Raw genomic sequence first — 15,314 nt, forward strand, 5'->3', positions numbered from 1 at the left:
ATTTGAACCAGGAGGTCGAGGCTGCAGTGAGCTGTGATGGTGCCACTGCACTCCAGTTTGCACGACAGAGCGAGACACTGTCTCAAAAAATAAAAATAAAAATGGACAAAATGTTTGAACAAACAACTGCTTCTTTATTTAATAAGCCTATATTTTACTTATTGGAAGGCCAATTAGCATATGAGAAGGTACTAAAATCATTAGTCATTAGAGAAATGCAAATTAAAGCCACAAAGTGATACTGCTATACATCTATTGGAATGGCTAAAATGGAAAAGAATGACCATACTAAGCACTGGTGAAGATGTGGAGAAACTGGAACTCTCATTCTTTGCTGGTGGGAATGGAAAATAGTACAACCACTTTCAAGAACAGTTCAGCAGTTTTTTTTTTTTTTTTTTTTTTTTGAGATGGAGTCTCGCTCTGTCGCCCGGGCGGGAGTGCAGTGGCCGGATCTCGGCTCACTGCAAGCTCCGCCTCCCGGGTTCACGCCATTCTCCTGCCTCAGCCTCCCGTGTAGCTGGGACTACAGGCGCCCGCCACTTCGCCCGGCTATTTTTTTGTATTTTTTAGTAGAGACGGGGTTTCACCGTGTTAGCCAGGATGGTCTCGATCTCCTGACCTCGTGATCCGCCCGACTCGGCCTCCCAAAGTGCTGGGATTACAGGCTTGAGCCACCGCGCCCGGCCAGTTCAGCAGTTTTTTAAAAAAGTTACACACAGCTGGGCGCGGTGGCTCCCAGCACTTTGGGAGGCTGAGGTGGGCAGATCACCCGAGGTTGGGAGTTCTCGACCAGCCTGACCAAGATGGAGAAACCCTGTCTCTTTCTAAAAATCCAAAAAAATTAGCCGGGCGTGGTGGTGGGTGCCTGCAGTCCCAGCTACTTGGGAGGGTGAGGCAGGAGAATCACTTGAACCCAGGAAGTGGAGGTTGGGGTGAGCCAAGATCATGCCATTGCACTCCAGCCTGGGCAACAAGAGCAAAACTCTGTCTCCAAAAAAAAAAAAAAAAAAAAAAAAAGTTAAACACACACCTACCTTATGACCTAGGCATTCTACTCCTAGGTACTTACCTCACCATAAGTACTTACCTAAAAGAAAAGGAAATACATGTCCACATGAAGACTTGTACACGGACCGCACAGCAGTGTTACTTGTAACAAGCAAAAACTGGAAACAAGTTGAATGTCCATTAGCAGGTGAATGGATAAACAAATTGTGGCATATCTGCACACTGGACTATTAATAAAGAAAAAAAGGGTTACGGATACATATGACAACATAGATCAATTTCAAAATACGCTGAATGAAAGAAGTCAGGCAGAAGGAAGTATATACCTGTGTTCGTTTGCTAGGGCTGCCAAAAGGAAGCACTGCCGACAGGGTAGCTTAAACAACAGAAGTTTCTTTTCTCACAATTATAGGGGCTGGAAGTCTGAGATAGCGGTGTCGACAGGCTTGGTTTTCCGAGACCTCTGTCTTCAGCATGTAAATGGGCTTTCTGGTGGTCCCACATCACTGTCCCTCCACTTGTCTGTGTTCCAATTTCCTCCTGTTTTTCTTCTCCTTCTCCTTCCTCCTCTCCTCCTCCTCCTCCTTCTTCTTTTCTTCTTCCTCTTCTTCCTCTTCTCCTTCTCCTTCTTCTTTTTAATAGATTGAGTATATTTTGCCTTTTTTTTTTGAGACAGGGTCTCACTTTGTCATCCAGGCTGGAGTGCAGTGATGTAAACACTGCTCACTGAAGCCTCGACCTCCTGGGCTCCAAAGTGATCCTCCCACCTCAGCCCACCAAGTAGCTGGGACTACAGGCACGCATCACCACACCAGGCTAATTTTTGTAATTTTTGTAGATACAGGGTCTTACTATGTTGCCCAGGCTTGTCTCGAACTTCTGGGCTCCCAAAGTGCTGAGACAGCCGGCATGAGCCACTGCGCCTGGCCAATTTCCTCTTCTTATAAGGACATCAATCATATTGGGTTGGGGCCCACCCTAATGACCTCATTTTAGCTTAATTACCTTTTTAAAGACACTATCCTTAAATACAGTCACATGCCGAGGTACTGGGGATTAGGACTTCAACGTATGAATTTCAGGGTGACATAAGTCAGCTCATGGCAATACCATATGATGCATTTACATCAAACTCTAGAAAATGCAAACTACTCTACCGTGAGAGGAAGGAGACCCTGGTTTCCTCAAAAGGGAGGAGCACGGGAGATGGAGGAAGGGATGACAGTGGGACTTGAGGTGACTTTTGGGAGTGCTGGAGGTCTCCATTATCTTGATTGTGGACATGTCTTCACAGGTGCACACCTAAGTCAAGAGTTATCAACTGTACACTTTAAATATGTGCTGTTTATTGCATGTCAATTATTCACTATATATTATACCTTAATCGAACTAGATTTATTTATTTATTTATTTATTTTTAATTTTTGCAGTGGAGTCTCACTCTGTTGCCCAGGCTGGAGTGCAGTGGCATGATCTTGGCTCACTGCAACCTCTGCTTCCCAGGTTCAAGCAATCCTCCTGCCTCAGCCTCCTGAGTAGCTGGGACTACAGGTGTGCGCCACCACATCCGGCTAATTTTTGTATTTTTAGTAGAGACAGGGTTTCACTACGTTGACCAGGCTGGTCTCGAACTCCTGGTCTCAAGTGATCTGCCTGCTTTAGCCTCCCAAAGTGCTGGGATTACAGGCATAAGCCACCATGCCCAGCCAATCAAGCTATTTTTAAAAAGCAGGATTTTGAGGTCTAATTCTAGAGAGTGGTCTCTGCTGAGTGTCCTGGGCCTGGGACCCTTCTGGCTCTGCCCTGTCCACAGCTGTCTCCCAGGGCCTCCATGGGTGAGGGGGTCTCCTCTGCCCGCTCACCCACCTCAGGCCACGCTGCCCATTGCTCACTGTCCTGCAGTCCAGGGGCCTTTCATTGCCTCACACAGACCTAGCCTCTTCCTCCTCCAGGGAGGATGTTGGCCCCTCTGTCTGTCTGTTTCTCCTCCCATGGTCATGCCCTCATTGCTGCATTATGGCTTATGACATGGTTAACCTGAAGACTGGAAGATGGAGATCATCCTGCCGGCCAAAGCTAATTGCACGAGACTGTGAAGCAGAGAGCAGTTTTTGGCTGGTGTAGAGGAGGGAGCCAGAGAAATTCAAAGCGAGAGACAGACCCGAGGTGCCACTGCTGCTTTGAGGATGGAGGAAGGAGAGTGCTCCTGAGTAGCTGAGGGCAACCCTCGTTGGTGGCCAGCAAGGAGGCAGGGACCTGGGTCTGACAACTGCAGGAAGCTGGATTCTGTGAGCACCTAGAATGAGCTTGGAAGTGGATTCTTTCTCCAAGGCTCCAGAGGGGAGTACAGTCCAGCCGACACCTTGATCTTGTCCATGTGAGATCCTGACCACAGAACCCAGTTGAGCCCACTCAGACTTCTGACCCCTAGAATGCTGAGCTCTGAAGCAGATGTTCTTTGAAACTGCTGAGTTTGAGGTTACTGGTAATTGACAGTAAGAGAAAACAGATACACCTCTGCAGAGAGGGGTTTCCTGGCTACCCCACCTGAAGCACTGCCCCCATCTTTGCTATTTTCTCTCAGCCCCTCTTTGGCACCTTCAAAGCACAATCATGTCTCACTGTGCTCTCCACCTCCCAGGCTCAGGTGATCCTCCCACCTCAGCCTCCCAAGTAGCTGGGACCATAGACGTGAACCACCATGCCTGGCTAAGTTTTTGTATATTTGGTAGGGACAAGGTTTCACCATGTTGCCCAGGCTGGTCTCAAACTCCTGAGCTCAAGGGATCTGCCCACCTTGGCCTCCCAAAGTGCTGGGATTACAGGTGTGAGCCACCGTGCTTGACCCAAAATGGGACTTTAAAAATTATTATTGCCTTAAACTAACCAGGGCAGTCAGTCAACCACCTCCCCCTGCAAAAATGGAAATTTAACTCTAGGACTTGTTCAGGCTTTTTCTGGAAAGATCCAGTTATACTGGTATTGTTTGTCAAACAGGACTGACTAAGTCTTAGGACTTCTAAAAGGTGAATAGAAGTAGAAAACAGCCTGGTAGTTCCTCAATAGGTTAAACATAGAATTACCATTTCGCTCCTAGGTATAGACCCAAGAGAACTGAAAACATATGCCTAAACAAAATCATTTCTGTGGTTATAAAAATAGTAAGGAAAAATAGAGACAAAAGGAAATTTAAAAAAACATGTATACAAATGTTCTTAGCAGTATTATTCATAATAATAGCCAAAAAGTGGGCTGAGCGTGATGTTTCACGCCTGTAATCCCAGCACTTTGGGAGGAGGCCGAGGTGGGAGGATCACTTGAGGTCAGGAGTTTGAGACCAGCCTGGCCAATATGGCGAAACCTTGTCTCTACTAAAAATACAAAAATTAGCCAGGTGTGGTGGCGGGCGCCTGTAATTCCAGCTACTTGGAGGCTGAGGCAGGAGAATTGCTTGAACCTGGAAGGCAGAAGTCGCAGGGAGTGGAGTTCACGCCACTGCCCTCCAGCCTGGGTAACAGAGCGAGAGTCCATCTCAAAAAAAAAAAAAAAAAAAAAAAAAAAAAAAGTCACAAAGTGGAAAACACTCAAATGTCCATCAGTTGATGAATGGGTAATTAAAATGTGGTATGTCTATACAGTGGAAAATTATTCAGCCATGAAAAGGAAAGAAGCACTGGCACATGCTACAGTGTGGATGAGCCTGGAGAACGTTATGGCAGCTGAGAGAAGCCAGACACAAAAGACATCATGTTCTCTGATTCCATTTATATAAAATGTCCAGGCTGGGCTCGGTGGCTCATGCCTGGAATCCCAGCAGTTTGGGAGGCCAAGGTGGGAGGATCCCTTGAGCCCAGGAGTTTGAGATCAGCCTGGGCAATATACTGAGACCCTGTCTTTATAAAAAATGAAGACAATTACCTGGGCATGGTGTAATGGTGTCGCATACCTGTAGTCTCAGCTATTCGGAAGGCTGAGGTGGGAAGATCACTTGAGCCTGGGAGGTTGAGGATGCAGTGAGTCTAGATAGTACCACTGCACTCCAGCCCTCAGAGACAGAGTGAGACTCTGTCTCCATTAAAAAAAAAAAAAAAGTCCAGAATAGGCAAATTCATAGAGATAGAAAGTATATTAGTGTTTGCAGTGAGCTAAGATCGTGCCACTGCTCTCCAGCCTGGGGGACAGAGTGAGACTCCATCTCAAAAAAAAGCTGGGGACGGTGGCTCACACCTGTAATCCCGGCACTTTGGGAGGCTGAGGCAGGTGGACTCACTTAAGGTCAGGAGTTCAAAGGTAGATTAGTGGTTTCCTAGGGCTGGTGAGTGTTGGGGTGGGATTGGGGAATGATGGTTACAGGTTGCAGGGGTTCTGTTTTGTTTTGTTTTGCAATAAGGTCTCACTTAGTTGCCCAGGCTGGAGTGCAGTGGTGCAATCATGGCTTACTGCAGCCTTGACCTCCCCGGCTCAAGCAATCCACCCACCTCAGCTTCTCCAGTAGGTGAGACTACAGCTACTTGCCACCATGTCTGGCTAAGTTTTGTAGGTTTTTTTTTTTTCTTCTTTTTTCTCGGTAGAGATGGGGTTTCACCATGTTGCCCAGGCTGGTCTTGAACTCCTGGGCTCAAGTGATCCTCCTGCCTTGGCCTTCCAAAGTGCTAGCATTACAGGCATGAGCCACCGTGCCCGGTCGGTTGTAGGGTTCCTTTGGCGGGCTAAAAATGTTCAAAAATGGGTTGTCCTGATGTTGCACAGCTCTATAAACATCCTAAAGCACCGTGTGTATAAAAGGGTGAATTGTAGGGCATGTCAATGACTACTCAATAAAAAATTATATGCCACGGAAGTAAAAACTAAAAAAAGTGGAGAAGGGTGAGAGCTGTAGGCATTTTGGAGATGAGGAATGGAAGCATCGGTGGAGGAAGGAGTTGGGGACACAGCTTTAGTGCAGTCCCCCTCACCATGTCCCTGTTCAGAGGGCAGACCCCCGCCACCAACACCCCCACCAAGACTCTGAGTCTAAGAACACTCTTATTTTCCTGATCCACCGGGAGTACAGGATGCTTTCAAGTTTCATCACTGGTGTTCTTGTACTTCAAGAAAAACAAAACAACAACAAAAAAACCTCCCTACAATGTGGTGCACTGAAGCAAAGGAGTAAATGCAACCTGCAGATTTTCAGGGGGATTGATGACGTCACGATGGAATCTTTCTGAATTTCTTTCTTAGCTCCCCCCTGGGCTTTCCAAGACCTACCTCATGGACCTTCAAACCCTCTGCAGGGGCTGGGTGGGCCAGCAACTTCCAGGTGTGAGTGCCAGGGAACAGGGAGGTCCTTCTTGCCCAATTCCAATGGAGGCCGTTCCTGATCCCTTCAGGAAACTGTAGAAAGTTCGGAAGGAATCCCCCACATACGGCGCAGACAGGAATTCCTTCTGGATCCCCAGTGGCTCCAGGTTCACGCCCGGAGCACCCCTTATCAATGCTACGGAGCTACAGATGTGATTTATGGGAATCAAATCACCCAGCCTTGGATGAAAATCTCAGCCTGAGACCTGGAACTATCAGGCATGTAAGTCTGAGCTTGGAGAGATTTTTGAAGCATTAGTGTCACGTCCAGAACTCCCTACAACTTCCTTTAGGCTTTGAGTCGGGGCCTGGGAAGGACAGAACCCTCTTCTTTGGCCTTTCAAAACATTTCCACCAGACCCAGAGGGAAAGTCCTGGTGTTGGGCTGTCCCGAGACCATGCCCTTTCACAAGCCTTAGAACTCGTTTTTTATTTTCCCTGAGATTCTGGACAATCATGGTTGACAAGTACTTTTATTCCACATGAGAGATGCTTGGGTCAACTTGGAGGCTGCCTGATGTCTGCTCAGTCTTAACCTGGAGACAGGTTCTGCTGCCGCAATGATGGCTGGGTAAGATGGCATTATGGCCTCTTTTCCTGGGGCAGCACCTGGGGCCAGGGGGTCTAAGCCCCGTTGGCCTGCCGGCTCTGGGTTGCTCTCAGCCCATTGCAGGCCTGTGCATCTCCAGCTGGGATAAACACCTCTCTCCTAACGTGGCTGGAATCTAAATGAGCTCTTCCAACATGCAACCACATCAGCTCCATGTGGCCCAAAGGTGCAGACTCCGTGCAAAGCTCTGAGCCTTGGGCTGTGCACCCGGGGTCTTTACTGCAGAGGGACACCAGGCTGGGCTCCCGGGAGGGACTCAGTCCCACTCTCGCCAGAGGGCGCCACACTCCTCCTTTATCACCATCCTGGCCTTGCTTCCGAGTTTCAGAGGCTCAGGAGGGGGTCGGGCAGCCCTTCCAGGGAAGATTCTCACAGTTGCACCACTCTGCAAACGACTCCTAGGCCCTGCAGTTTCCTATCGGGTCACTGAGTGATTTTATGAGGGAAAAACAGCTGACCTGGCCATGGTTCTTCTTCCATAAAATAATCGATTTTTGTATTTAGCAACAGCAGACCACAAACTGAGTTTCTTCCTTGGCTTCCATTCCAGTTTATGAGTCAAAAATAATTTTCCCCTTTTGCAAGTCCAGCATCGATCCCACTTGGAAGCCGTGGTGGTCAAGAGATTCCTCAGAAATGAACCTGACAAAATGGAGCTGGTGACAGTTTTCCTTTCTCTAAAAAAGGTCTACCGAAACAGACCCTATTAATTGCGGGTGCAGCTACTATTCCAAGAAACTGCATGAAGACATTTTTTTTTCTTTCCAGTAGCTGTTCATCTCTGGGAAGGAGACAATGACAGAGGTTCCCAACCCAAGCATCGGGCTACGCGCCCCCTCCACGCTGCACGAGACGAGGTTGGCCCAGGCACGGAATTTCCACAGCCCTAGCTGTCGCTGTGCATGGGGTTCATGAGTGAAAGCTGCTCAGAGCATTTTTTTGAGGGAGCCCAGCTCAGGAGTCCTGTGGGGTGAGTGGTGAAGCCAGAGACAGGGTTTCACCATGTTGGCCAGGCTGGTCTCGAACTGCTGCCTTCAAGTGATCCACCTGCCTTGGCCTCCCAAAGTGCTGGGATTACAGGCATGAGCTACTGTGCCCGGTCTGGAATTCCATTTTAAAAGGCCAGAGGTTTAGGGTTTTTGGTTTGAAACGGCACATGAATGCGTATACTTAACCCTTCCTCTAAACTCCATTAAAATAACAGTAAAGGAATTTTTAAAAACTGTAATCCTACAACAGCACAGATTAGCAGAGGAGGTTAACCAATGTAATTTTTTTTTTTTTTTTTTTTTTTTTTTTTTTTTTTTTTTTTGAGATGGAGTCTTGCTCTGTTGACTAGGCTGGAGTGCAGTGGCGAGATCTCGGCTCACTGCAACCTCCGTCTCCCGGGTTCAAGCAATTCTCGTGCCTCAGCAGAAAGGTAGCGAGCTTGATTCCCTGACCCGGTGACTAAGAGGTAGGGGGTTGTGCCACAAAATGTATGTGCCTATGAGCATGTGTGCATGTGTTTGAGTGTGTGGTGTGAGTGCACATGTGAGCGCATGTGTGTTAAAGTCACATGGATGCAAATCAGGGGTTGCCCTTCTCCTAGCGTCTGCCTGGAGGTGTGGGAGTTCACACACATGGGCAGTCTCCATTCTTGGCTCTTGGGCCTGTGTCTTCTGTAAATTTCCTGAAGGTGACCGGTCTCACTGCACCTCTCCCTGTAGATGATGCCACCAGGGACAGGGGTCTGGCCCCGCTGTGCTCTCCCACCCATGCGCCCAGGAAGCTACGGATACCGGGCAGGGCAGCCCGGGAGGCCTCACAAGCTAGGTGTTTTGCTTGCAGGAGTTCCCAGGCCACTCCTGGAACAGCCTGGGTCCCTGGACCTCAAAAGCAGCGCTTGCATCCTTGAGGGTGTCTAAGGCTCAGCTTGGCCCCTTTGTCCTCTGGGGACCCGTGTTTTGGCCACCACTGCCCCAAATGGCACTGGCCTCTGTGCACACCATGCCCCTTGGCATGGTTTAAGCAAGTTTTTGTCCTTTGACATTTTTACAACAGAGATTTCATTTGGCGGTGGGAGTTGGGGAGGGCTGTGGGGAGGAGATGGAGTTGGAGGCAGAACAACTCATTCCTCATCCTAGGCCTTCCTCCTGAAGCTCTCTCTGTAAGCTGCCCTGCTCATTTTATAAAAGAGAGGAGAGCTTAGCTCTTCCCATGGGATTACTTAATTTCAGAATAGATGACCACCAGATGGCCTTTAACTGGATGGACTACGTTTAGTTTGATGAGAAACCTGCTACCTCTGTCCTGTTCCTTCTCATCTCACTGCACATCTGTGAATGTGTCCTCAGGCCCGGCGTGCCCTGCAGACCTGGGACCTCTCTCCCATGCACCCTCCCTCCTCCACCTCTGGGCTGTGTCCACCTCTGGTAGCACTTGGCATTGCTTTTTTGAAAGTTTGCATGAATAGCAACCTTTCCGTATCTCTGTACGCTTGTTCTAGTGCATCTCTCTGGTGCCACTAAACTGCTCTGTGGCTCTTTTGAACGTATGTGTGAGTGCATGTGTGTGTGTGCATGTGTGTGTATATGTGCACATATGTGTATGCATGTATGTGTGTGCCTATGTGCGCACGTGTATGCATGTGTGCACGTGCGTGTGCACACATGTGCATGTGTATGTGCACATGTGTATGTGTGTGCATGTGCGCGTGTGTGCACATATATGTATGCATGTGTGCATGGATGTGCATAAGTGCATGTGTGCACGCTTGTGTGTATGTGTATGTACGTGTGTGTGTAATTGTGCACACATGTGTATGCATGTGTGTGCGCGTGTGTGTGTGTGCACACGTGCACGTGGCTGCTCCCTGTAGCCCAGCAGCATCCAGCTGTCTGCCTCCCGGCTTCCTCCATGAACCCCGACCAAGCCAAATGGCTATGTGACAAAGAACATACCAAGTTAGTGGGAAGAATAATCTGGATTACCTGGAAAGCCTTCAAAGCATGCCAAGAAGAAACAGAGAATTTGAACCAAACACCTGTTAAAAGAAAAACCTTAGACAAATTACATTTAATAGAGGTTAATTGAGCAAAGAACGATTCACGAATTGGGCAGCCCCTAGACCAGAGTAGGCTCAGAGAGACTCCAGTGTAGCCATGTGGTGGGAGACGATTTATGGACAGAAAAAGGAAAGTGATGTACAAAAAACAGAATTAGGTACAGAAACAGTCGGATTGGTTACAGCTGGGTGTTCACCTTCTTTGAACCAGGTTTGAACAGTTGACTGCTTTTGATTGGCCAAAACTTGGTGATTGGCACTAGACTAGGTTGCAGTCTGTTTACACGTTCAGTGAAGTGACAGTTTACTATGCACGGAGAAACCTTTAGGCTGAACTTAGAATATGCAAGGAGGCAGAGTTAGGCTACACTTAATTGAACATACCTAAGGGTCACCAGTACACCAGGGCTTTCCAGCAAGTTCCTGATCCCTGTAAAAAGACAAGGTCCACCAAGAACTTGACAGCAACTCAGGGCCAAGGTTGGAGGGCTCTGCTGGTGGAAACACTGCTGTCTGCCAAGTACAGCCCAGACCCACCCGTCCAGAGCTCCTTCCGCTGTCCTGTCCTTGGCTGTGCTGGGCTCTGCTTGTTCAGAGCTCACAGACAATCGCAACCTTGCATGGGAGCCTCTCCAACTCTGTCTCCTCCTCTCAATGCATTTAGACTCCATTTATTTTCTGCTTCTCTTTCCATCTTCCTGATTTTGTCATTGTACTCTCCTATCCTCCCTATCCCTGAAGCTTAGCCAAGAGACTTTCTTCTACTACCTCCATCACCTCCTTCTCTGAAAGCTGATAAATTGCCCAGGAGTGTTTTTGTTTTCTTTTGTTTTTTTGTGAGACAGGATCTCACTCTATGACCCAGGCTGGAGTGCAGTGGCTGGATGGTGGCTCACTGCAGCCCGAACCTCCTGGACTTAAATGATCCTCCTGCCTCAGCCTTCCAAGTAGTTGGGACTACAGGCATGTACCACCACGCCTGGCTAATTTTTGTATTTTTTGTAGAGATGGGATCTCTCACTATGTCGCCTAGGCTGGTCTTGAACTCCTGGGCTCAAGCAATCTTCCTGCCTGGGCTTCCCAAAGTGCTGGGATTACAGGTGTGGGCCATAGCGCCCGGCCCTCAGGAGTGTTTACCCTTCCCTTGTGAGGTCATTGAAATAGCTTCTTTCCTGTCCCCTAGGCTCCAGCCTGCACAGATGGGTCTCTTTCTTTGCCTTGGTATGTATATATAGTTGTAACCACCCAGCTTAGTGAGTGATTAAATTCATGGGCCCCAATGATAGGACTTAGTTTTCTGAGATGAAGCTGCAGGCATAGGCTCAGACAGGATCAGAGCGGGGACAGGGCAGGGGTTAGGCTCCAAGGCAGGTGGCAGCCAGGAGAAGAAGCCTTGGGGAGGCTTGGATCTGTTGCAGGGTCTGGGTGCGCCTGAACCCCTCTGGAAGGAGATAATGCCTACAGCTGCTGTCACGCATGCAGGAATCTGCTTGGACCTGTTTTGGGGTCGGGGCCCTGAGGAAGGCCTACCACACTTAGTGATCTTAGTGACTGTCTCATCTCATGGACAGTCTGGAGACAGAGATGCCACATGTGGGTCTGCTCCTTCTACAAGCACTTATGGAGCAATGACCATGCCAGGCACAGTGCCGCAGGGCATGGGGACACAGGGAGAAACCTGCTCACAGATCCACAGTTCTCATTGTTTCCTAGAATAAGAATCCCTTTCCTCCCTAGAAAGCTTTACCAGCTCCTCCCGCCTAAAGCTGAAGTCTACCAAAGTCCACATTCGTGAGTGTGGAAGGTGACCCTTTGCAGCCTGGCCCCAGCTCACCTGTTCAGCCTCCTCCTCTGACACCCTCAGGAAAGCCCCTGCCTTCTGGCCCCATCTAGTACGTCTTGATGTCCCCAGAATGCATCAGGTAGGCAGCAAAGCCTCTGTTCCCTCTGCCCTTCTCACCTGGACCTCCCCCACCTATCCTTCAAAGCCACGTGAGCCATCACTGGCTGTGTGGCTCACCTTGACCACTCCTTCCCTCTTGCCACCCCACCACCGTCCCCAGGCCCAGCAGCTGCCACCATGTGGCTGTCACCGGGCTCTCACAGGGTCTTGGCCTGTAGGGATGGAGTGGGTCAACACAAGTGGTTTTCCTGCACCATCGTAAGAGGTAGGCCTTGTCTTATTTATCTCAGTGCCCACTCAGTGCCTGGCACACAGGCCGCATCTGCTGGGTTGAGCTGTCCAGGCAGCGAGGATGGGGAACACGCTCATGTAAGAACGTGGGGTACCTTCCCCAGTGTTGAGAGGCCAGCAACATCAGTTATGGCTGCGGCTTCCTTTCTGGCTAATTTTCATCCAGCTCCCAGGAGAAATAGCTCCCTTTGCCCATATCAGAAAACATCTGCTCCTACTAGCTGCCCAGTCATGTACCAACACTATAAATATCCTGGCTGGGTCTCCCCTGCCTTGGCAAAAGGGCGAAGTGAACTTGGAAAGAGTGAGCCCCAAGCGAGATGAGGGTGGCGGGTGTGAAGGAGCAGAAATTGCCCAATCTCCCTCTTCTGACGCCCCCAGGCACAGGCTGACAGTACTTCCCACGTGGGTTCAGAACCCCCCTCCCCCGCAGGATTCCTGGGAATTCGACAGAGACAGATAAGCATCAGCTGCTTTTGGTCTGGTGATTTTCAACATGATTGTCTGGTGCAAAGACCCACCTCATCTCTCAACAGCCAAGACATAGCCTGGAACTCAGTCTGAGCCAATCTTCCCAATTCCAGCAGGATGCCTGCAGGATGGAAAATGACAGGGGAAAAGAGTTGCTTTTCGTGCACATTTGAAAAGGAACTATGTAATTCTAGGCTCCTTGAAGCTACTTCTTATTTAATAAACTGGAGACCTAAATTCCACGTAGTATTTTGCTCTAGAACTTGCACAGATTTCCGAGGAGGTTAGCGTTTGGGAGAAGAGACCAGATAAATACTCGGGTTTCATCTAAAAATACAACTGTTCCCCGCACCCCGTGGGGATCACACGCCATGTTTATGAAACTGGTGAGTGACACAGGCAGGTTTGCGGCTACAGCAGAAGGAAACCTTTTCTTAATTCTCCAGGGAACGTTCAACACTAACACTGCTGGGTGGGGTGGGGGCTGGTTTGCCCCCAGTCCTAAGATGAAATCTCTCACAGCCACGTGACCTTCCAGCAGCTCTTGGATAAGAAAAATCCTCTGGTCACTTCGAATCCACAGTGCTCCGTTTGTGACAGGGATCCCTCGAAGTTAAAGTTCTTCCCAGTCAGCAAGCCTTCCTGTCTGCTGGCCTCCCTCCCACTCCCTGGGCTGCCTGGACTCCTGGAGGGTGAAGTGGGAGGAGGGGGCGGCACCCCTGTCAGCCCCCACCATTGTTTCCTTTGGCTGTGTAAATATTTCAAGCAGATGTTTCTCCTGTGAGGGGCTGTAGGGTTCCTTGGAGACTTCCTGGAAGCTGGGGGGTTCTCACTTGAGGGGTGAGGACATCTTCAGCAGATGCCTGGGTTCCCTGGCTCAGCCTTTTCTCCTGGTGGCCCCCCTGGGCAGTTCCTTCTCAGGGTCCATATCCGGTCCATGGGAAACACTCATGCATCCTTTGTCCCAAGGGGTCAGACTCTCCCCAGGGAAGCCACCTTTCCTTGTTCTATTTTTTTTTTTTTTGAGATGGAGTCTCACTCTGCTGCCCAGGCTGAAGCGCAGTGGCGCGATCTTGGTTCACTGCAACCTCCGCCTCCTGAGTTCAAGCGATCCTCATGCCTCAGCCTTCCTAGTAGCTGAGATTGCAGGCACGCACCGCCACACCCGGCTAATTTTTGTATTTTTGTAGAGACAAGGTTTCGCTATGACCAGGCTGGTCTTGAACTCCTGGGTTCAAGCGATCTTCCCACCTGGGCCTCCCAAAGTGCTGGGATTACAGGTGTGAGTCACTGCACCCAGCCTCACCTTTCCTTGTTTTGACTTCAGGGCTTCTTGCCTTTAGGATTTCTTAGGCAGGTGACAGACACCAGATGTCAGGTCCCCAAGCTCTTGGGTACCTCTGACAGCTCTCTGAAGGGTCTCCTTGAGGTTCTTCTTGCTAGGCGCCCCCTCTTTCATCCACAGCAGGGTCGGGATGGGGAAGAAATGTGCCCCAGCATCCAAGCACTCTCTCGAAAGAAGTCATCTCTCAGCCGGGCACAGCGGCTCACGCCTGTAATCTCAGCACTTTGGGAGGCTGAGACGGGTGGATCACCTGTCATGAGGTCAGGAGTTTGAGACCAGCCTGGCCAACATGGTGAAACCTCATCTCTACTAAAAATACAATAGTCGGGCATGGTGGTGGGCACCTGTGATCCCAGCTACTCAGGACACTGAGGCGGGAGAATCACTCAAACCTCAGAGGTGGAGGCTGCAGTGAGCTGAAATAGATGTCACTGCACTCCAGCCTGGGTGATAAGAATGAAACTCCATCTCAAAAAAAAAAAAACAAAAAAACAAAAAAAAACTCGTCTCTCATTCTAACCTCTCTTGGCCTTGCCACCTTCTGCCCTGGGGGTGGTCACAAGTTCCCAGAAGCCTCTTTGCAGGCCCCAGTGAGCTGGTTCAGCACCTCACTTTCGAACGTTGGAGGAGTTGGCACCTACTGGTTTGTTTTCCTCCTCAGGAGTTTTGCCAGAATTGAAACAGTATCTTTTTTATTTTTATTTTTTGAGACAGAGTCTTGCTCTGTCACCCAGGCTGGAGTGCAGTGGCTCGACCTCAGCTCACTGCAACCTCTGCTCCCTGGGTTCAAGCAATTCTCCTGCCTCAGCCTCCCAAGTAGCTGAGTTTACAGGCAAGTGCCACCACACCTGGCTCATGTTTGTATTTTAGTAGAGACAAGGTTTCGCCCTGTTGCCAGACTGGTCTCGAACTCCTGACCTTGGGTGATCCGCCTGCTTTGGCCTCCGGAAGTGCTGGGCTTACAGGTGTAAGCCACTGTGCCCAGCCAAAACAGAATCATTTTTAACACCTTGTTCCATTTCTATTCGCTGAAGGTAGCAGGACCAGGAGATAGTTTTAATAGCATAGCTGGTCTTCTTTGGTTTATTGATATTCTAGGCATTTCCAGTGTCCTCCAATTACTGCAGTAATTGTAGGCTACTAGTGGCTTCAAAAGTTGCTGGTTACCTCGTGGTCATAAATGGCTGCTGCTGCTCTAGGAATTACGCCCAGAGTCAAGGTAGGAAGGAGGGAAAGGGGCATTTCTAGTCCTATCCATCTCTTATTGAAGAAGAGCAAGACCTCTCCTAGAGGG

Source organism: Chlorocebus sabaeus, chromosome 20 (assembly GCF_047675955.1).
Source record: "Chlorocebus sabaeus isolate Y175 chromosome 20, mChlSab1.0.hap1, whole genome shotgun sequence".
In the NCBI taxonomy this organism is placed as follows: domain Eukaryota; kingdom Metazoa; phylum Chordata; class Mammalia; order Primates; family Cercopithecidae; genus Chlorocebus; species Chlorocebus sabaeus.